Source organism: Schistocerca americana, chromosome 1, assembly GCF_021461395.2.
Source record: "Schistocerca americana isolate TAMUIC-IGC-003095 chromosome 1, iqSchAmer2.1, whole genome shotgun sequence".
NCBI classification, from domain to species: domain Eukaryota; kingdom Metazoa; phylum Arthropoda; class Insecta; order Orthoptera; family Acrididae; genus Schistocerca; species Schistocerca americana.
This window is the reverse complement of record NC_060119.1, coordinates 288,023,382-288,045,786: the sequence shown is the minus strand read 5'-3', so window position 1 is coordinate 288,045,786 and position 22,405 is coordinate 288,023,382. Positions and strand designations below refer to the sequence as shown.

The 22,405-nt window shown below is 41.6% G+C and overlaps 1 protein-coding gene across 2 annotated transcripts in view; it reads right to left on the bottom strand.

Annotated features, from left to right (window-relative positions):
* Positions 1-22,405, bottom strand: part of LOC124594741 — a 422,644-nt gene that overhangs the window by 16,777 nt on the left and 383,462 nt on the right. The window lies entirely within an intron of this gene.

Below are 22,405 nucleotides of genomic sequence, written 5' to 3'. Positions count from 1 at the left end.
GCAGGATTCGAACCTGCGACCATAGCGGTCGCGCAGTTCCAGACTGTAGCGCCTAGAACCGCTCGGCCGCTCCAGCCGGCGATTGAGTTCAAAGTTGATTTTCATAAATTTCACCTCTGACTACAACGCACTTTCTAATTCTCTCTGAGGTCTTCTTGGAGTTAATTTATGAGGGTAGCACATCGGTTCCTTTCTTGTGTTTATTATTCCTTTGTGTAGACTTCGCCTTTCAACCATTCCCACAGGCAAAAGTCTAATCGTGGTGACCAAGAAACGTTACCATATCTATTAAAATTATTCCTATAAACAGTCATGATCGCATGTATGTCGTGTATTTCGTTTGGGACCGGTTTCGGTCATTTATAAGACAATCATCAGACAATTTTTTACTCCTTGGTGACAGCAGAAGCCAGTGGCGTGGAGCAGACCGCTCTGGAGGCGTGTGGAACACTGGCTCCTGCTGCCACCATGGTCTGCCGATGGTCTTATAAAATACCGACACCGGTCAGCAAACTAAATATACAACGTACATGCGATCATGATTGTTTTTCGAAATTATTTTAATATAATTTTACCGATCTCTGTTTTTCCTTACGACAATGTTCTAGATAATTTTGCGACCATTTCTGCCGATCCATCTTACGGGGCATGCTAGGTCTAGATGATGGATCGGATGGATTGGCAGAAATGGTCACGTTCTTGGCCACCAAGCTCTCCAGACCTTACCCCTTTCGAGTTTTGCCTTTGGAGGTGGTTGAAAGGCGATGTCTAAAAAAATGCACTGATCGCTCGGACTGTGAATAGTGCTGTCCTCATAAAAGAACTCCAAGCCGATCTCAGAAGATCTACACATAATACTCTCAAGAGAATATGAAGGCACACTGAAGTCGTTGATAGAATTTATGGAAGTCTGCTTGACCATTTGGCTTTGGCTAACAACCTTCTGTTAGTATTTATCTGGGCTACACTTTAGCAGCTGTATTTCTGTAATAAACGGGTTATTACATCAGATGCGCTTCCGAACTCTATGACACAGCTCGCATGTCGTCGGCGCTCGTTCGTCTAATTTTTTCGGGCTTCAGTTTGTGGTGTTTATTGACGTTTAAGATCCGGTACCAACCTCAAGACCCATCTCCAGAAAATGCACTGTTGTGCTTTTTTATCCCAACGTGTCGTGGGAATTATTGCTTCATAAGCTCAACGGTTTTGGGGTCTGAGAAGTGGATCTTCCCATCACAGCTGTGGCTCGAAAATGTTCGGGTACGTCAGTCACACGACCTGGACCATAGTGTAAGAGGGGACCAGGTTGGTTTTTAGGAACTCTAAGGTCGCAGGTCGTTCATTCGACTGGAAAAAGTTAAGTCGATGTTGTAATCTGATTTGGGAAAACTTCTGCTGAGAACCAAACCAATTCAGCGAACGCGCTCATGTAGACAATTATGAAGTGAGCTGGAAAAATGTTCCTAATCAGCTTAATTAGCGTCTAGCGACGTCAAAATAGAAAGAAACGGGCACCTCTCAGAGAAAAACCTTAACGACATTGTTAATTAAGGAGTAAACAAGCAACTGAGCTGACAAACTCATCATTTGGTCTCTTTCGGAAACACCAGGAACCGTCAGAAAAGACGCTCTCCTTAGGGATTTGTAAACCTTTAAAAGATTGTCGCTTTTCGAATCAAAAGCTTGCGGATGAACAACTATTTTACTCTTGACTCTCGTCCACAATTTCCATGTTACGAGTGAACTCACATTTTGGCGGCAGGAAATAGCTGTTATCGATATGTGTTGTATGGGTAGTGTCTAAATCTACTTGTCGCCGTGGTCCACCCTTAATTTCCTGACTATCAGATGATTTTAAAACAGTTTTATTTATCCCGTAACTACCGACATATTTTTTGTGTAAGCTTTTTATGCCAGTTTTCTGCTATAATTTGTAAAGTATCGATCGAAATACACCTAACGTTATCAGTAATTACAGTACGATTTTGCTAAGATGGGGCCCAGTAGTTTGCACGATAAGCGAATGTGTGCAAGTAATTCATTTTTAAACATTCTGGAACGCTCGGTGAAACTTAAAGCAAACAAAAAATCGATTTTGCTAAGAATAGCGTTCCTATATTTTAGAGAACTCATTGCAATAGGAGCCTTATTAGGACAACGCAAGGACTTTTCACGAAGTAATAGTATAGTAATCTACAAAGCAGCTTAAATAATTCGATTCTTGCAAATTAGCATATATCATTATGCTCTGATACCTACCAATGTAAGCAGGACGCCGACTTATAAAAAATACTGGGGAGGGGGGGGGGGGGGGGGAGGACATACTGGTGGTCTTGACCAGGGAAATTTTATAAATTTTAGATGAAAAATAGTGAGTTTTAAAGTTTTTTTTAAGCATTTTAGAGTCATATGATCAACATTAGAACCCCGAAAAATGGACTCTCGATAACTCGACACTCTGGGAAAATAAGACAAGCCTAACACATTTTTTGGCTTTGAAAAAAGAAACAAAACATAAATACGCACGGTATTTTCGTAAAAAGCTAATTTAATTTACAGTAATAATATGCTTATAGACTATTACAGAGGAATGACTACATAGCGCTGAAAAGACTGAAATTATATTTAAATAAATCCTAAACTATCATTAAAAGAATAAAGCAAAATATTGCTGTCGCACAGTAATGGCACTTTGATTAATAAGTGAAATAGCTAATTTAAGCTTACTCTGAATAAAGCTCAGGGTTCATTAAATAAAAACAATATCTCAAAGTTAATGCTTTAATACAGTGAATAAAGTTAATACAGTATGCCTAATACTTTCAGTCAAAAAGTATGTAAATAGCGGGTTTTAATTGGATCTTACACCCTAAAAATATTTAAGTATTTGAAAATAACTAATACAGTACTATAGTAATACAGAACTAAACTAGTACTAATACTTCGAAAATGAAAATTTAATATTATGTATGTATTTAATTCTCTATTTTATAAAGATTTTTAATATTGCTCTAAATGCCATTATTTGACCTAGAGTGTCTTTAGAAAGGTGCAAATGTCGACCTCTGACTGGATTAATGAATATGAAGTCGTTGATGACTGGTCGGATATCCAATTCATCCAAACATCTCGGTGGGCATGAAGAACAGCCAAGTTGTTCACTGGCTTCTGTCCCATTGTTGATCGGAGATATGACTTCAAACGTCTAAGAGCGCTAAATGACAGTTCTGCTGTTGCTACCGTGATTGGAACTACTTGGAGAAGCTTAATGCACTTCGCTACTTCCATTAACATTTGTCCAACTGCAGGCTCTTGTGTAATGCGCTTTCTTATATCACGCATGTTTTTTAAGACCAGTTGTTTTGTATTAGCGATATCGGCTAACATGTTCAAGAGTAAGCGCACTCTCTCGATGTCTAGCTCATTTTTGAAAAACTCAGTTGATTTTTCCAAATTTGCTTCGCCTCTGTTTACTAAAAGCAAGCACTCTTGTTCAACTGCAATGACCTGTGTGAGTCCAGTTGAAGCAAACAGCTTAGTAATGCAAGATTGCACCGTTTCACAAACTTCAATGTAAATAGCTTTGTAGTATTCCTTTGGTCTTTTGAAAGTGTGCAGTGAGCTGGCTTCGTTGTTTTCATACTTCTTTGGTATACTTCGATTCCGAGGAAGTGAAGGATCATCAACTTGTGAAGGTTTTGCTTTTAAATGCGATTCCCAAAAGTGTTCAGAATATCACGCCTTCCATTCAATATACAAATCAAGCCCTCATATATTTTTTCCAGATCAGCAATACTTAGATGAGGGCATTGAATTTTTTCATTGACATCCTCTACTGGTTTCATTGCATGGAAATGAGAACTAAAAAGAAATAAGTCTTGAATTGTAACATTGACTCAAGGTAGCCTGCACATTTGTAACCTGCCTCTGTTTTGCCCTCTGCCGAAAATGTTTCAAAAAACTCTAGAAGTTCTTCAAAGTTTTTCAATATTCTCAAAATACTAGAAGTTCGCATAGTCCATCGAGTCGGGCAAAGGGGTCGTAGACCAGCTTGGTTGTTGGCACCGTCACAGCGTATGCTTCTAAAAAGTCCCATCCTCTTATTGGATTCCCTTATGCTGTTTATTAAGTCCTTGGCTAAGCCATAATATCCCTCATAGACGTAAGATGGCGGAGACTGTCTACAGCTGCCAAGTCTAAACTGTGAGCAGTGCAGTGCACGTAACGTGCTTTTGGTTGTATATCCAAAGTTAACTTTTTTAGTCCTTTGAGCCTACCTCTCATATTCGAGGCACCATCATAGCATTGTCCTCTTAAGTTATCCATTGACAAATCAAGACGAGCTTGTTCCCAAAAAAAAAGTAGGATTCTCAGCCAAAATGTAGTAGCTCACTGAAACAGGGCATTTTTCCAGATAAACTGAAATACCCTATTGTTAAACCATTGCATAAAAAAGGGGATAGATCTGATGCTAACAACTACCGCCCAATCTCACTTCTGACAGCTTTATCCAAAATTCTTGAAAAAAGTAACGTATTCAAGAGTAGCATCATATATTTGTAAAAATGAAGCACTAGCAAAATGTCAGTTTGGTTTTCAGAAAAGCTTTTCAACAGAAAATGCTATATAAGCTTTCACTGATCAAATATTAAATGCATTGAATAACCGAACATCACTCATTGGGATATTTTGTTATCTCTCAAAGGCTTTTGATTGTGTGAATCATGAAATTCTTCTACACAAGCTTAAGTATTGTGGTATGAGTTGGACAGTGCACAAATGGTTTAATTCATACTTAACTAGAAGAATATAGAACGTTGGTGGTTTTTGCGGACTATCTGTACTGTTAATTTCAGAGTCCTCTAACTGGGGAGGTATCAAGAATGGTGTCCCACAGGATTCAGTCTTGGGTCCCTTATCGTTCTTAATATATATTAACGACTTGCCACTCTATATTCATGAAGATGCAAAGCTAGTTCTTTTTGCTGATGATACAAGCACAGTAATCACACCCAACAAGCAAGAATCAGCTGAGGAAATTGCAAATAATGTCTTTCAGAAAATTATCAAGTGGTTCTCTGCAAATGGACTTACACTAAATTTTGAGAGAACACAGTTTATACAATTCTGTACAGTAAATGGCATAACACCATTGATAAATATAGACTATGAACAGAAGTCTGTTGCTAAGGCAGAATACTCCAAATTCCTGGGTGTGTGCACTGATGAGAAATTGAATTGGATGAAACACATCGATGACCTGCTGAAACGGTTAGGTTCAGCTACTTATGCTATTAAGGTTATTGCAAATTTTGGTGATAAACATATCAGTAAATTAAGCTACTATGCCTATTTTCATTCATTAATTTCAAATGGCATCATATTTTGGGGCAATTCATCATTAAGAGAGAAAGTATTCACTGCACAAAAGCGTGTAATCAGAATAATAGCTGGAGCCCACCCAAGACCACCTTGCAGACATTTATTTAAGGAACTCAGAATATTCACAGTACCTTCGCAATACATATATTCACTTATGAAATTTGTCATTAATAACCTATCCCAATTCAAAAATAACAGCGAAGTGCATAGCGACAACACTATAAGAAAGGATGATCTTCACTATTCTGGATTAAATATCACTTTGGTACAGAAAGGGGTGAAGTACGCTGCCACAAAAATCTTTGGTCATTTGCCAAATAGTATTAAAAGTCTGACATAATTTAGCTCTTGAGGGCTCCAACATTTAAAAGCAAATTAAAAAAATTTCTGAATGACAATTCCTTCTACTCAATAGATGAATTCTTAGATATGAAGTAGTAACTGTAAAAGAAATAAATAAAAAAAATTAATTATTTCGTGTAAAGAAAACATGATAAAGTGACATGTTCCACATCATTACGACATGTCATTCATGATCTGTGGAACAAGGATTAATGTACGTATGCATGTATGTATGTACGAGCATAACCATCTTTCAAAATACTAAACAGAGTTTTTGATTCAGTGTCGGGGGTCTCGTATAAGCCAATAAAGTCTTCTTTGATGATTAAGGAATCATCGACAGTACGAGTACAAAATGACACTTGTTCGTGAATCGAAGAATCACTTGTTTCGTCAACCATAATAGAAAAATGTTCAGTCTTCTTGACTGAAACCAATACCTTTCTCAACAGACTTTCCTAGTCGATCAATAATCTTGTTTTGAATATCGTGGGACGTCGCTTATACCCCGAACGCCCTAACCAATCTTTAAACTCAGGTGTTTCATTCTTTCAGAGTTCGCTCTAATTGCTAGTCCTTGTCGGCATAGATATTGCACGGTAGTAAAAATTGTTTCAAGAGGTAAACGGCCTTTCTTCATATCACTATCTAACTGTTCATTCAATTGGGAGGCCACACTTCGGTTAGTGATAGAATTTAGTTTCAGAACATCTTCTCTATGAGTAAACGTATTTTCATGAAGACGGTATTTTTCCAAAGCCTTTTTCCATTTAGAAAACCCACGGAAATAAATTGCATCTTCTTTTTTTGGAGAAAAATTTAATAGATTTTAGCATCTGCCTCTTTGCAGGTTTTGCAAAAAATTTCTTCGGTAGATGCTTCATATTCTAGCCATGTATATTTGATCAAGCAAGACTTCTGAAATGATCTTCCCTTACTGGATTGTCCACTTTTCGGCTGTGAACGGTTCTCGCCTAAAGACAACGAAGCAATTGGCGACACATTAATTGTTGAAAGTTGACTTGCAGTATCATCAGCTTCCAAGCGCGCCTTTTTGGTAACAAATTTATCCGTCCAAACTTAAATCACAATACTCTAAGAGACTAAAGTAAACGAATAAAATACAGTCTTATAAATTAGTCCACTAGACACTAAAGTCGGAACACTAAACACGTCTGCAGCATGCACTGAACGAAACTATCCACACTGAATGACTGCGACAGCAGAGTAGGCTTTATATAGCCGCGGCGTCGTAATGTCTCGAAGCGTCAAGTCGCTTCTACTCCAGTCCTTTTGATGTCGCCGCGGCCGCAGCGCTGGCCCGCCGGCGCCAGATTTCATCCGAAACTTCGCGCACCGGGACAAATTTCAAGTGTGCCCGTAGCACCGTAACATTATCATGATTCACACCACTCGTTTTCAGTTACCTTACTACCGTAAAAATTATTTGTTTTAACTCATTACTGAATATTTTTTAAAAGGTAACTATCGTCAAACAAGGCCCCATGCAGTCGGCGCCTGAGAACGTACGTATTTCAGAAAAAAACAGGTGCGGGCTGACATCTTAGAAGGGAACTGCAATCAATTGTGCTACAAACAGGGCCTCAACTGCAAACGGTATCGCATCTCCAGTGTTATTATCTGCATAGACACAAACAGGACGGGAAGATCTCTGAGTAATGAGCAGTCAGATGCAGAGCAGTTAGATTTAGGAAATGATAATATATTGGTTTTAAACGTTTTGGAAACGTTAATAGTCAGGGGACATGAAGACGAGGATATAACCTGTTCCACTTGAAGAACAGAGAGTTGTACACGTCAATGGAACGCAGTTTCAGTAAATGACTAAGACGCAGGGTTCACCGACATTAAAATAAACATGTAAAGCTGTAAAATGAGACGGGGTGAACAGCAGTTATTGAGGAAAAATATGGATGGTACAGACCACCACTAAGATAGGTTGCCCCCGTGATTAGCTTTGTGACTAGTCATGCGAACACCCCAGGCTGGAATCAAGATGACCTCGGATTTCTATGTGGCGGAAAGGTTTGGGAAAGGGGTCCAGTCAACATCATAAAATCCAAGTACCTGTCTAATAAAATCAGAAGCGAAACTGGAACACAATCCGCCGAAGTGGCGTTCAGTCCAACGGTTGGCACCAAGCAGAGACCTGAAGACATTCATTGCTTTTGTCATTGAGGAGTGGAATACAGAAAGGATTCCAAACGAATGGATAGTGGGAAATACGATCAATAATAAAAAGAAATGATATAATAATATTACCGGTAACTGTAAGGCAATGTCACTCATGTACCCCGTCAATAAAATTTGTACAACAGTTACGTAAACCAGACTGTAGCCCTTAACACATACTTCTCAAGCCTCGATAAAGTTTTCAAAAAGTAAATAATGTATCCTTACAGTTAAGTACATATTACAAAAACCACATTATATGTCATTTTTGGATTGTGAAGGAGGATACAACAGGATCATACGATCAAGACTATGGAATATAACACAAAAATAAAAAATTAATATAATTAAATGTAGAGCGGTTCTAGGCGCCACAGTCAGGAACCGCGCGACCGCTACGGTCGCAGGTTCGAATCCTGCCTCGGGCATGGATGTGTGCGATGTCCTAAGGTTAGTTAGGTTTAAGTAGTTCTAAGTTCTAGGGGACTGATGACCTTATAAGTTAAGTCCCATAGTGCTCAGAGCCATTTGAACCATTTTTTAATTAAATGTATCAGAAACCTGAACGTTTAGAAAAATATTTACAGGTAAGGATTTCACAGTAATAACACAAAGTCAAAGACAGTGTTGTGAACAGGGTTGTGATATGTACGAGAATTCTCGTACGCGTACGAGAATTTCATCGTTTGTGCGAGGTACGAGGTAAAAGAAAACATCGAACGCAAACATACGAGAATTTTGTCTAAGCCCTAAATGTTTATCAAATATACATTATACACATTAACGAATGACTTTTATTTTACATTCAGTTCGGATTAGTAAGTTTCAGAAGTAGAACGAACCAACTGAATCTCAAAGCGCTAAAATGTCATTGCAAACAATATTCTCTTGTATGGACAAACAATTAACAGTAATTTACCCTACAGTACTCTGGAATCCCTAGTGGGGTTGTTAAATACAAACAACCATCGTAGTAATGTTAAATTTCAGGTAAACCTCATGAAAACCAAAATCAAAAACAGACTGACACCAGTACATTGAATGGAGCACTTCTTGCCTCAGAATGTATTAAAGAGGATCCAGAAAATAACGAGTATTCAGTATTAAACCAGAAAGGGAGAAGTATATTTCCAATTTGAATCGTAGCTAAAAAAATTTAAAAAAAATGGATCTGAGCACTATGGGACTTAACTTCTGGGGTCATCAGTCCCCTAGAACTTAGAACTACTTAAACCTAACTAACCTAAGGACACCACACACATCCATGCCCGAGGCAGGATTCGAACCTGCGACCGTAGCGGTCACGCGGTTCCAGACTGTAGCGCTACCTCGGCCGGCAATCGTAGCTAGAAAGTCTTGTTGATGTTTTTATTCTAGTTCTCCCGCAAGTAAGTTTTTTCTTTCAGGCAGTACATGTAGTTTATAATATACTACAAGTACAATATTTTTCAAAACGTTCGAGAATTTTTACAAAAATATGACAATTTTATGACCTTGGTTGTGACCGAACACTTTCATTGTTTGAAATTTTTGTGTAAGAAATATTTTAGGTGACTAGAAGGAGACGTGCTCTAAACGTATACATCAGATTCATTACGACTGACTCGTCCTCGGACGATCTAGTGCTGTTCCGGTAGCGGTACTGAGGTTAACCTGCAGAGGAATGTAGCACAACTTAACAGAGTACTAGGAATCATGAATAAATCGGATAACAAGTCGAAAATAATGGTGATCCATGGAAAATGCTTGTGGAATGCTAAAACAACGGTCACCATGCAAATACTACGGAAAGTCCTTTAAACAGGGCCATTTTGGTCTGTAAAGAAATTTGAGTAACCGTATTATAACTAGAAAATACAACAAATTCAGTTAATGCATTAAAAGACACTTTAGGAGATACAGGGTGTAACACCTTAAAACTAAAAAGCAGACTTCATCTCAAAACCTACTCTTTTATTTATGGAAGTGAATCATGAGCATAAGGCGCAAGATAAGAGAAGAATGGAAACTTCAGAGATAAGACTTTTATGAGGTGCTATACGAGTGGCTCTGGGAGATTAAATTGTAACTCATGATATCCGAAACGGGCTTAAAGCCGAAACATATATGACGAACTACATAGCTACAAAAAGCAATGTTTCCGTATCCACAACGGATGAAACAAGACCAGCTCCTGCTGTGTTTACTTGTGTCAATCTGGAGGAAGATAATAATACGCCGGCTGACGCTAGTTTCGAGTATTAGTTTTGTAGAGGAATTTCAGTTGGCCTTGTGCACGCAAGCAAGACTGCTGAGGTGCACAATCTTGGAAACAATGGCGCGGCTGTCAAACAAAATTATATATTAACTTGACACACGTATACAGCTTGACATCAGTTCACGCGTCAAAGGGTCCGATGAAGGAATTCTCGGGTGTTAGAGACCGGTGTGTCATGCACCCCTAACCTAAGCAACCATAAGAAGGAACTTTTGAGAATTGCGTAGCCAGGTATCATCGCCGGGGAAACTGCAACCCGTAGTTTAACTGATAAACTTCTACAAGTAGTAATGTCAAATGTCATGAAATTAAATATTCCCTAAAACTCTGTAAAGTGTCGGTGCATGCGTCTTATGACAGAGATTGTTACCCGCTGGATTATTTTACTAAAACAGGAGGAGAAAAAATAACAATGGCACTTAAGTTTCGTCCGTATATCATGTTTGCGTGTACAGAAGCATCTAAGACAGCGCGCATTTTATTGAAGAGCAAATCTGGAATATAGTTATCTGAAAAAATGTTACTATCAAATATTTCAACAACGAATTTCGTTAATTGTTGAATGACCCACCTTGGTATTGTATCAAAATGTTAGAGAAAGAGTGCAAAATGGATAACATAAGTGCTGTCACGAGCATAAACAAGCAGAAAAACCCGCTATTGTTTGACTGCAGCAATCCAGTATGTACTGAAGTCAATATAAAACCATCACAAATACGTGAATTTTGCTACCTGGCGAGTACAACAGATAAAGAGAGAAGATGGAAGGAGGAGATAGTTGCATGGAGATAGTTGCAAGCATTGCACAAGGCGAAAAAGCTTTCTATAAAGTGAAACAGCTGCTGACATCAAAGAATGTAAATTTTGAGACTAGAAAGAGAGTAATGAAATCGGTTTTGAGCGCAGTTGTCTGTGAGGGCCAAATGCGGACAATATGTAAGACTGTTATAAAACGTTCAGAAAGCCTCGAAACGCATCAAACCAGTCTTGGCCACCAGAACATCAACGTCCACCTGGAACAATAAAAGGTGAAACGACAATTTAAATCTAATCGTGGAGATGTCAGATACCAGATTGACATTTATATGACGAGTGCTGAAGTGAAATACGTCCACGAAGGAGGCTGCATACAACTCGTCCACTCGAATCTAGATTATTGTCTGTCAATGTGGGACACGTATTTCTTTCAATTTCTAACTGGTTTGGTGCGTCCCGCCACGAATTCCTTTCTTAAGCCAAACCCTTCATTTCAGAATTGCACTTCCACACAAATTCCTTAATTATTTTTTGGTTATATTCCAATCCCTGTCTTCCTCTACAGTTCTACAGCTCTATACTATACGGCTACTCTGCAAATCACACTTATGTGCCTGGCAGAGTGTTTATCGAACCACGTTCACAATAATTCTGTTATTCCACTCTAGAACAACGGTCGAAAAATGGGAACACCTACATCTTTCCGTGCGAGCTCTGATTCCCCTTATGTTATTTTGATAATCGTATCATAAAAATTCTCAACTTTCTCCAGTAAAATATATTGAAGACTATGTGCGGCAGTCTATTAAAACACCGACAGTACATTTTCCGAAGGGAGTATTACACCCTTTGACGCGCATATCACACACCCCGAAACCATAGAGTGATCTGCGGAGAACTGATGTAGATGCAGATGCAGTGTAAAGGAGAAGGAAAAGGAAGGTGTACGGGGGAAAAAATACACCTGCCGCCAGAATGGAAGGATGCACAACGCCAGAAAAATATACCTAATTTTAACAGTGAAGCAATTTTTTCTCAAAGCCAGTGACGCGAATGTGGCTTTGCAAGTCTGGGGTCTCACATTCCTTTGTCTGCTTGATCCCCCCCTCCCCCCCCCCCCCCCACCCAGATATAGGGTGTTACAAAAAGGTACGGCCAAACATTCAGGAAACATTCCTCACACACAAATAAAGAAAAGATGTTATGTGGACATGTGTCCGGAAACACCTAATTTCCATGTTAGAGCTCATTCTAGTTTCGTCAGTACGTACTGTACTTCCTCGATTCACCGCCAGTTGGCCAAATTGAAGGAAGGTAATGTTGACTTCGGTGCTTGTGTTGACATGCGACTCATGCTCTACAGCACTAGCATTAAGCACATCAGTACGTAGGATCAACAGGTTTGTGTTCATCACGAACGTGGTTTTGCAGTCAGTGCAATGTTTACAAATGAGGAGTTGGAAGATGCCCATTTGATGTATGGATTAGCACGGGGCAATAGCCGTGGCGCGGTACGTTTGTATCGAGACAGATTTCCAGAACGAAGGTGTCCCGACAGGAAGACGATCGAAGCAATTGATCGGCGTCTTAGGGAGCACGGAACATTCCAGCCTATGACTCGCGACTGGGGAAGACCTAGAACGACGAGGACACCTGCAATGGACGAGGCAATTCTTCGTGCATTTGACGATAACCCTAACGTCAGCGTCAGAGAAGTTGCTGCTGTACAAGGTAACGTTGACCACGTCACTGTATGGAGAGTGCTACGGGAGAACCAGTTGTTTCCGTACCATGTACAGCGTGCGCAGGCACTATCAGCAGCTTATTGGCCTCCACGGGTACACTTCTGCGAATGGTTCATCCAACAGTGTGTCAATCCTCATTTCAGTGCAAATGTTCTCTTTACGGATGAGGCTTCATTCCAACGTGATCAAATTGTGAATTTTCACAATCAACATGTGTGGGCTGACGAGAATCCGCACGCAGTTGTGCAATCACGTCATCAACACAGATTTTCTGTGAACGTTTGGGCAGGCATTGTTGGTGATGTCTTGATTGGGCTCCATGTTCTTCCACCTACGCTCAATAGAGCACGTTATCATGATTTCATACGGGATACTCTACCTGTGCTGCTAGAACATGTGCCTTTACAAGCACAACACAACATGTGGTTCATGCACGATGGAGCTCCTGCACATTTCAGTCGAAGTGTTTGTACGCTTCTCAACAACAGATTCGGTGACCGATGGATTGGTAGAGGCGGACCAATTCCATGGCCTCCACGCTCTCCTGACCTCAACCCTCTTGACTTTCATTTATGGGGGCATTTGAAAGCTATTGTCTACGTAACCCCGGTACCAAATGTAAAGACTCTTCGTGCTCGTATTGTGAACGGCTGTGATACAATACGCCATTCTCCAGGGCTGCATCAGGGATTCCATGCGACGGAGGGTGGATGCATGTATCCTCGCTAACAGAGGACATTTTGAACATTTCCTGTAACAAAGTGTTTGAAATCACGCTGGTACGTTCTGTTGCTGTGTGTTTCCATTCCATGATTAATGTGATTTGAAGAGAAGTAATAAAATGAGCTCTAACATGGAAAGTAAGCGTTTCCGGACACATGTCCACATAACATATTTTCTTTCTTCGTGTGTGAGGAATGTTTCCTGAAAGTTTGGCCGTACCTGTTTGTAACACCCTGTATATATATATATATATATATATATATATATATATATATATATATACATGGTATCACTACCTCTGACAAATACAGCACGCAGCCGTTACACAGCTCTGACAAATACAGCACGCAGGCGTTACACAGCGAAAGTTTGAGAGATTCCTGTGCGACTGTTGGAGGGCAGGGGACGGGAGGTGAGAGCCCCCTAATCTCTCTGGTTGGAACATTCCCGTGCACCCTTTCGGTACAGCGATGGAAATTATTTCTAAACAGGATGGTGTGAAAGTGGTTATCAGTACGAAGCATACTCGCCGGGTTTGGACAGAGCCATCTGCATTGATTTTCAGGTTTCACTGTACACTTTCAGAACGGAAGAAACGTTGCAAAAATTCCACAAATGAGACATTTGGAACTTCATGCGTTTATGCGGATGTTATATTTGACCACACACGCAGATATGGAAACAAAAATCTTGTATTTTTTATATACTTTTACATAATTGAAATAGTCTGGATGTATATGTTGGGTCACAAGTAAGCGGTAAAAATCGTAAACAGAAATTACGAAAGTACAAAAACGATCCAAGAAGCTCTGATTTCATAGATTAACTTTATTTTGTGAGCAGGAATGGAGTTAAAAAGTAATGCGTAAGTGCCTTCATTAGTTATGCTTGTCGAAACGATTGCTACAATGGTACACCAAGGAGCCGATTCCTGTGTAAAAGTGAGTTGTGTGAAGCCCCTACAGGCTCGTCAGGAATATGTGTTGAAATTTCGTATCGGGTGTGTTGCAAAGAGATGGAACTTTTAGCCTCCAGTTTGCAACAGCGCGAAAGGTTGGTCTCAGTGCCAACGATTTAGCGATACCAACGCCTGTTAGTTATCATATTGTGTTGTCGGGCTTCATAGCGCAGTAAAATGTTAGTCCAAGTCATTTGTTCCTTATTGCTTGCTGTCTTCTACAACTGTTCAGTGTGTCACAGCGCTCAATTCGCCATGTATACAGCGAGTAGGGCATCGGCGAACGAAAAAAAAACAATATTTGGAGAAGCATGGTGATGTGCTGCAAAGCTATTAGCATAACTACCACATTACAATATCGGAGCGGGATGGGGTTTGTGTTTGAGAGGTCTTGTTATCTCAGTTTTTGAGTCACGCTTGCATTTATTGGTATATTTGTTGATGCCGGGAGAGACTGATAAGACGTTACTAAAACGCTCATAAATCGTAAACTGTGAATTGCAGGATCGTGTTCCGTCTCGTAATGGATTATGGCTTTAAATGTGCTGTTACTACGTGTGTATCCCTGCTACTTGCTGGAACAGTAACACAGATAATTATTTACGTTCAAATGATGCGACAACTGAATGCGTCTTCCTAAAATAACTAGAAGTAGTTGATCGCCAGTTTCAAACAAAAGTAATTAAAAGCGTGTCATTGCGTATTTTTCATGTGGAAAAGCTATGCAGTCCATTTCTGCCTGGAATAAGCTATATTTACACCTCAGTAGCCTGTGCTCGAACAGCCCGAAGCAGAAAATTTGAAAATACGCTAAAGCCGTCATGGTTCAGTATTCTTTATGGCTTTTGATGTGCCGACAAGACCCGACCATTAAGCGGTAATTGAGAGAAATGGCTATCATTACTGCTAAAATATGGACCGCATGGCTTCTTTCACCAGCTCAGTTTAGTTCACTGGGTAAAACCGTAGGGTCAACGACGTACAATGTCCTACAAGATTGCTCGCCACCGTCTATAAAACATTATCATTATTATTGTTACAATTATTAATGTGATTCAGACGAATTTCTATAATGAAGGATGAATGGGAAGGCCTGTATCTACACTCGCAAGATGCAGTATTATTCACTCCGAACAAATGTTTATGACCAGCAGTTTAAATCTCGGATATAATGCTAGAACATGAAATATGAGATCCAGCGGAGCGACACAAAGTCAATTTTCTCAATTTCCTTTGGTTAATTGGTTTCAATCTTTTCTTTTGCTTTAGTAAATATTGCTTAATTACAGAAATTTTGACTTGTTTCTTATAATTATTGACTGGAGTGGAAAAATTGTTGATTTTACAACTCGTGTTGGTCACTTACATACGGATAAAACTGACAACACTTTTTTCTTGAAAATTTTCACTTATGTAATTTATCGAGTGAAGTGACACAGTATTTAAGACATCTTTGTCGCATTCGACACAACATACACGACGTATTCATGGTTCTGCGACCGTATACATACATGAGGAAAGTGAGATACCTACGTCAGCCGCATGAGGGCACCGAAATAATTCAGTGGGGACAAGTGAAAATTTGTGCCGGACCGAGGTTCGAACCCGCATTTCCCACTTTACACGAGCGTTGGCCTTAATTGCTTCCGCTATCCGAGCACGCTTCACCTCGAGCTCAAATTCTCAACTTGTCGCACAATACATCCAAAGATATACCATGAAATTCCGTCAAGGCTTTATTACGGCGAAACCACTGACATATCTAAGTTTTTGCGATTTCCTGACATTTTTGCAGATTTTCACAGCTTTGTATCTTCGTAGCTGTTCCGAATTTTCCAACGTGTTGTATATGAAACTTGCAGGAACTTTAGTGCTCTTTTTAAGTGATGATGGTATATTTTTACCTAACATGCACTGGAAGCGAGTTACTGAAGAAAAGCTGAAAAAAGTGACATTTCCTAGTGGTTTTTTCCAGATGGCGGCTAACTCACAAGAGGGAGACGATATAAAACTTGGATTTTTCACGAGAGGGGCAGTACATACAACTTATCTGAAAATCAAAATTACTCCACCTTTTGTAAGACAAAATGCTATGTCTACTGGGTTAGCACTGTGGAACTGTATCGAACGCCTTCCGGAAGTCAAGGGACACGGCATCTGCCTGGGCACTAGTATCTACTGTTTCTTGGGTCCTGTGGACGAACACAGTCAGTTGGGTTTCACACAAACGTTGTTTTAGGAACTCCTGTTGAGTCCTAAGGCTTTCGCCTTCCAGAAATGTGATAAGTCAGAGCACAAAAAGTGCTAGAATTCTACAACAGTCCGGGGTCAGAGATACAAGCCTATAGTTTTGTGCATTTGAATTTTTGTTCCTTGTGTAAAGAACGCATTATGTGTAGTGTAAAAATGAGATACATCTACCAGCCTATGGCTGTGTCTTACTTTCGAGTTCTTCGTGACGTTGTCTTGCACCAGGATAATGCTAGACCGCATGCTGCCCATGTTGTCTCGGCCTATCCCGGTACAGAAGGTGTACTGAACAGCAGATTCTTCGGATTTTTCATTCACTCTCGGAATTCAAAAGCGGCTGGATCGAGACCTACCAAGACTGTGGTTTATTGTTCCGCGATGTTGCCACTCATATTGGCCTGGATTCTAGGAGTACTCAGTTAATTTCTGGATCCCATACTCAGCGCCATATTTGTTCTCAATGGCCCAAGACCACAGGCATATCGTCTGTTCAATAATGCAGTATCGTACAGTCACGTCAACACCTTCAGTCAGGAAATGGATTTGTTTGTAAGGACCAGTACACCAGTATGGACAGCAGGAGGACATCCGAAGCACCTTGGGCTGTCAACGCAACAGCTGTAGTTGTGGCGTCCCTTGCCACAGAGAAGAGTGCCGACAATGATGACAAAACAGGACACCGGAATGGCCCCACATTATTTCAGACGAGTTTCAATTTTGTGTACAGTGTCACAATGGATGTACCAGCAGAACGAACATTGCCTGGTAGCATACGTCATTATCATATGGATCGAGTACTTGGTTTGTTGATAAATGAAGTGCCATTGGCTACACAACAAGATCATGTTTGGTTCACATAGGTGGTAATCTGGACAGCAGTATTGTTAAGGCTTCTGGCTGTGTTCTGTTTTCACCATAACATTGTCTTTCACCAGGATAACATGAGACCATGCTGTCCTGACATAACCTGGTACAGAGGGTATTCAACTGTTGCCCTGACCACACATTCTCCAGATTTCTCATCCACTGAAAACATCTGGTCACAGGTTTCTGAAAGACTGGCATGCCGTTAGTTGTCAGTCACAATGATTAATGAAGTCTGGCATGGAACTGAAGCAGCATGGAATGATGTACGTGTGTCTGTCATCCACCTGGGTTTGACTCGATGCCTAGCCATATTAAAGCCATTTTTGCTGTGACAAATGGCAGATCTTTATATTAAATTTTGCATCCTGTAAACCCCATATTCGCCTGCAAGATTTATCATTTTTTTCTGCTTTACTGTAACTGTTGTATATATAAAGAGAAGTGTATGTGTGTATTTCTTGGATCTCCTCTAAAACTCCTAGGTCAATTCCAACCAAAATTGACACAGAAACAATGTTTGAATTATCTGAAAATTACATGCTATATTTTTTATCTGCATTTATTTGCATGTAGGATGAGGAATCTGTTACAGATCTAATATGGAGTAACAGCACTGTGGGGTATATAACCTCCTTGCTCCAACAGGAGCTGAGATATAGGCAAAAACTTTTTTCTATCCCCTGGGACATAGGCTGCCCTGTGTGACAGGTATGTTGTGTGGGAACAGTATTGGTCTGCCAAATCAGTCTGCTTTGCAGGGCAGCCTGTCAGGGACAAGAAAGAGTTTTCTTGAATGACATGTATTGTAGGAGTAGTACCAGCCTGCTTTATTGAATTACAGTATATTGCAAGGGTTACACCTGCCAATGAGTGTGGCTGCAGATAGGTCGATATGGATAGAAGAGGGTAGATACAGAGTGAGGGGGAGAAGGAAATTAACATAGAGAGGGGAGGAGCGGGAGATGCGTGGAGCAGCTAGAATGTGTAGAGGGGTAGGAAAAGGGTGAGGCAGAGATGGAAAGAGAGAGAAAAAGAAAGGGGGAGGAGGAGATGAACAGACAGAGTGAGTTGGGATGAGGAGACAAACGGATGGAGGACGACGTGGACAGACAGATGGAGCAAGAGGTGGACACAGAAAAGGAGGAGGAAAGTGTTCAATATATGTGTCGAACGCAGATGTGAGTGAAGCTGCTGGGAAAAGGTTAATTAAACGGTAGGTAAAACTTCTCATTTTGCTATACTTTTCTGGTGGTGTAATTTTAATGACCACCCGTATAGTTTCGCAGAGATGGAAAGACTAGCACAGTACAGGGCAAGGTCAAACAAGTTGAATGACTGGTAACTTTAAAAAGAAAAGGCAGTGAAAGTAGTGTGCGTGCAGTCTCAAGGGGCCCTCGCTCCGGCAGCTGTTCCAGTGAACGGCCCTGCACTGACCACTCTAACAACATACGGTTGCTTGCGGCGCTGCGCCGGAGTCTCAATTTCCCGGCGGCTGCAGATTTCCCCAGGGGAAGGCGACTCGTCGCTGCCCGGCTAGCACCAGAGGCTAGGGCAGCAGCGAGAGGGCGCGTCGGCAGAGCGCGCGCGGCGGCCGGCGCTGCGCCACAATGCTTCGTTACGTTGCGTTGCGGACACGCCCGGCCGCGGGCCCGCCCACGCACGGTAGGTGCACACGTTCGTGAAAGTGCCTCAGTAGTATTAGTTATTGTTTCAGCGTACGCCGTGGCCGTCTGAACGTTCCAAGCCTCCTGCGAGACGGAGACACATGTTACTCACAAGGGAACCTCCCCATCGCACCCCCCTCAGATTTAGTTATAAGTTGGCACAGTGGATAGGCCTTGAAACACTAAACACAGATCAATCGACAAAACAGGAAGAAGTTGTGTGGAACTATGAAAAATAAGCAAAATATACAAAGTGAGTAGTCCATGTGCGAGATTTGCAACATCAAGGAGTATGTAACGTCAAGAGCGCCGTGGTCCCGTGGTTAGCGTGAGCACTGCGGAACGAGAGGTACTTGGTTCAAGTCTTCCCTCGAGTGAAAAGTTTGCTTTCTTTATTTTCGCAAAGTTATGATCTGTCCGTTCGTTCATTGACGTCTCTGTTCACTGTAATAAGTTTAGTGTCTGTGTTTTGCGACCGCACCGCAAAACCGTGCGATTAGTAGACGAAAGGACGTGCCTCTCCAATGGGAACCGAAAACATTTGATCGCAAGGTCATAGGTCAACCGATTCCTCCATAGGAAAACACGTCTGATATATTCTATATGACACTGGTGACGGCATGTGCGTCACATGACAGGTATATGTTGTCGACCCACCTAACTTGTACACTTGGCGAATGGGTAAAAAGATTCTTCTACTTGCCCGATTTAGGTTTTCTTGTGGATGTGATAATCACTCCCATAAAAGTGATGAAAACATAGGAGTTGGTCACATAAACTACAACTAAAGAATGCAACAGTTCCACAGTCGCACAGTGTTCCCTGTGCTCTGTCAAAACATTTGTTTTTAACGTTTCCAAATTTTTCCGTGTGTAGACCGCCAAATCCTGCATATGTCCAAGCAAATCTGAACATGTCCTGGAATTTTGGAGAGCGAAGTTGATTATGTGGGAGTGCCTGAACTTTGATAATTGTCTGAAAATAAAAAATTAAACTTTTCACTCGAGGGAAGACTTGAACCAAGTGCCTGCCTCTCGTTCCGCAGCTGCTCACGCTAACCACGGGACCACGGCGCTCCTGAGCTCACACCATCCTTTATGTTGCCTATCTTGCACATGGACTACTCAGTTTGCATATTTTGCATATTTTTTCATAGTTCCACACAACTTCTTCCTGTTTTCTCGATTGATCTGTGTTCAGTTTTTCAAGGCCTATCCACTGTGCCAACTTATAACTAAATCTGAGGGGGGTGCGATGGGGAGGTTCCCTTGTCAGTTAACATCATAACGCTTATTAACTGAAGTAGCTGGGTACCGGCGTCGCCATGGTAAGTATTTATTCATATCTTCTATTGTGCATCTTCATATTTTCGCGGCGACAAGACAGTTTCATAAAATTTCTGGCGTGCAGCCGCATAGATTCGACTTCTTCTTGTAATATTTCGGCTGAATACCGTCCAGCCATCTTCAGAGTGAGCCGAGGTCACTGACGCTCCAGCACTTGCTCCGTCCTTTTAAATCCGTAGACCACACTACTGCGCATGCGGCCACATATACCCAAGGTGCCAGAGACGGTGAACGGCGGCAAAGAGGTATGACATATGCATGGAATTAGTTTTATGGCTGCGCGGTTGATCCACGCGGTGATATTAAGTTTATTACAGAAATTGCCGGATTCCATGATTTGTCTAAGCTGAAGCCGGTCTCTCTATTAATTAAATTCGTCGCCAACCGAATTTCAATTGCTTCTGTCACTGTTAGTCTCAGAAAGATGAGGCCCAGGCTAAAATTTCGGTGTTATCGTACGCCACAGAGTGGCCAGTGTCAATACAGTGCTCTGTGCATCTCTCCTGGACTGTATGTGTCGTCTGTCCGCTGTATGAACGACCGCACTCACAGGGGATCTTATAAACCCCAGGCTTCCGAAGCAACAAATCATCTTTAACGGAACCCAGGAGTGCTGCTGTCTTTGGCGGAGGGCGAAAAATCACTTTCACTTCGTGTTTACTAAGCATCCGTCCTATTTTTGACCGTAGGCTTGCCACGAATGGCAGAAAAGCCATGGATTTAAAACTTTCCGTGTCTTCTTCTGCATCTCTTATACCCACTGTTGGTTTCATTTGTAGTGCCTTACGTATCTGCTGTGGAGAGTCCCCGTTGGCTTCAAAAAGCCTTCTGAGGTGTAGAAGTTCGTCTTCCAGTTCTTAGCTCAAGCTGCCATCGCAATTAAAGTTCTGACGTCGCTTACATGCCGGGAATAAAATCGACCTCGGAACCTTTTGGGGCTGACAGGGTACATATACACGTCCATAAACCATTTTTCGGCTGGGGAAGGAGAGATGGGAAGAGGCCTTGCGCCTATGATTTCCTCCATCATCTCCAACAATATTTTTTCTGTTTTTTTGTGAGGAAGTTCAAATGGTTCAAATGGCTCTGAGCACTATGGGACTTAATTTCTGAGGTCATCAATCCCCTAGAACCGTAGCGGTCGCGCGACGGAGGGGCCGCGCAATCCGTGACATGGCACCTCAAACGGCACGGCCACTCCGCGCGGCAATCGCAGCACACATATTACGGGAGACGGCGAATACTAACCTGGTGCGACCTTTTACTGAGAAGTGCTCGAGTGTCTGGAATCCCTACCAGAGCTGACTAAAGGAAGACATCGAAGTAACGTACAGCGTACAGCTAGACATGGTAATGGCCGATTCGATTGGTACGGAGGTACTGCTTGAACTTGCAATGGGAACCCTTGAAAGAAGAAATGGGACCTTCCAGCGAGACGCTATAGAGGAAGTTTAAAGAGCCAGGAAGTGCTACAGACTGCAGAACGATTTTACTGACTGCAGTGTTCGTATCTCGCAAGGGGGGGGGGGGGCGAACAAGGCAGATTAGGTTTTGGCCGAGGACGCATACGCAGTCACTTTTCCCCTCTCTCCATTTGCAAGTAGTACCGGAAAGGCAATGACCACCAATGGCACAAAGTACTGCGCCGTAAAGTCAAGCGCCGGCACGCTGATCGGTGACGACAGAGCAGAGAAGGCTATGAGAAGTGGTCAGCCAATCGGACGCTGACCGACCTCCCTTCCAGGACGACAACGCGACAGCAGTGGCCGCTGTGTGAAGACATAAGCGTCGTGCCCGATTGGTGACGACACAGTTCGATGGCAGCTTCACGGTTACCCACTTCGATAGCAGTTCATGAAAGACTTTTGTCAGTTAGAGATCAGCAGTCACAGCAAAGACTCATTATTTCCGTGCTTCCGACA